The sequence below is a fragment of the Mauremys mutica genome, chromosome 6 (assembly GCF_020497125.1).
Source record: "Mauremys mutica isolate MM-2020 ecotype Southern chromosome 6, ASM2049712v1, whole genome shotgun sequence".
Taxonomy (NCBI): Eukaryota; Metazoa; Chordata; order Testudines; family Geoemydidae; genus Mauremys; species Mauremys mutica.
Window position 1 is genome coordinate 122,779,480 of NC_059077.1, and position 1,640 is coordinate 122,781,119.

Genomic DNA, 1,640 nt, shown 5'->3' on the forward strand with positions numbered 1-1,640 from the left:
AAATCTCCTCCTAGGAACACTCTGTCAATGGCTGCCAGATGCCGTCCCTGTGAAACCCCAAATGTGCAGCCCCTCGGATTCCCACAGGGGAGATCTCAGCTCATTCACTTGTCACCCGTGGCCGCAGTCTCTGACAGGGGGAATGTAGAGGGTTTTTTTGCCAATGGTCCCTTCTACAGCGCCCAGAATGGGAGGAGGTTTGGCCTTGTGATGTGAGGCCTGGGTCTGAGAATCAGGGCTCCTGGGATCTGGGGCTCTGGAATGGGGTGTGGTCTAGTGAGTGGAGCTGGATTTGTTGACAGTGAGTGAGAGGGGCTTGTGCTGAAGGACCCTGGGTCAATACCCACCAATTCCTGTGATGTCTACATGTGGCCACGATTTTACTTACCTTTCAATGTAGGTTATTTAGCCCATTCCTGGACACATGTGTTACATCTGCTGCTGGGCATCCCTGAGATTTAGGTCCTTCATCCACACAAGGACATGGCACATCAAGGTCAATCCAGCAGCTCTCATCCGGTCTTCACCTCCGCAATGGACGGTGAGCTCTAACCTGACCAGAGAAAGACAGGGTGGTGTTCTTCAGGGGAATCTGCTGGTGCTCCTGCATCCCCTGCTCCACCTCACACCCCGACACGCTAAGGGTTTTCCAAAGATACCACTAATCTCGGATAAACAAAGCAGCTGAGATGAGGTCAGTGTGGGTGGATTTACTGAGCAGACTGGTTCTAATGGAAGAACAGATTTCTCCCCTGCTCTAGGGAGATTCCCATAGGAAAAGTCTCTGATGGTTGGGGTGGGGGCAATGCAAACCCTCAGCCTTTTGAATGGCAGGAAATCAGGACTCGGGGAGTTAAGGGATGTCTCTGTCCTGCTGGAGGGAGCAGACCTGGAGAGCAGGAAGAGCACTAGCGGCATTGTAGGAAAGCCAGTGACTTCTACCTGTGAAGGTGGCTGAATCTTCTGGCAGACATTAGAGTCCCGGATCCGTACACCTCCTTTGGGGATCCTTTTCCTAGGAATAAAATAAGGACACCACACAGAGATTGACATTTGAATCCCAGGGAAAAGGGATGATCTCAGCCAGGCTACGTACCCAGGAACCCGATTTTTGTCCCAAGAGCCACAATTACCCAGATGAGGTTTTCTTCCCCATTTGCTTTCAGGTTATTTACTCACAGTATTCATTTGTTTGCTTTGCCGGGTCTCCACTCTCTGCAGCTCTTCATTAGTTTTCGTAACAATCTTTCAGTTTTTGATTCTCTTTCCTCTTCTTACAGTGTAGCATCTGCTTAGCACTTTTTAAAAAAAAAATCAATTCAAACCAAAATCCTGATCCTACATGGAAGAGGAAGGTTTCTGAGAATTTGGCTGCAGAACTTTAGTGTCTGCATATTTCATTCCCTATTATTTATTCAGGTGCAGGTCTGATGCCATCTGCACCCCCAAGAATGCCCATATGATGCACGGGGGGCCCTTAGAATACCTGTTAAAAGAGAAGAAGAGAGTAGATTAAAAGGTGGGGAAATCAACCAATGCATCAGCACGTCTCTGCATCATTGAAGCACCAGGCATGGGAGCGAAACAGGTTAAAAATCCCCATGGTTCTTTCCCACTAGACAGATGTCCAAAAAGAAAAA

At 48.5% G+C, this 1,640-nt stretch overlaps 1 long non-coding RNA gene across 1 annotated transcript; it reads right to left on the reverse strand.

The window, feature by feature from the left end:
- Window positions 1-525: 525 nt before the first annotated feature.
- Window positions 526-1,355, reverse strand: LOC123372439. The gene is made up of 3 exons (XR_006580287.1): window positions 1,180-1,355; window positions 943-1,015; window positions 526-553 (listed from the first exon to the last, which is right to left on the reverse strand). It is a non-coding gene; the product is annotated as an uncharacterized LOC123372439 (long non-coding RNA).
- Window positions 1,356-1,640: the final 285 nt, after the last annotated feature.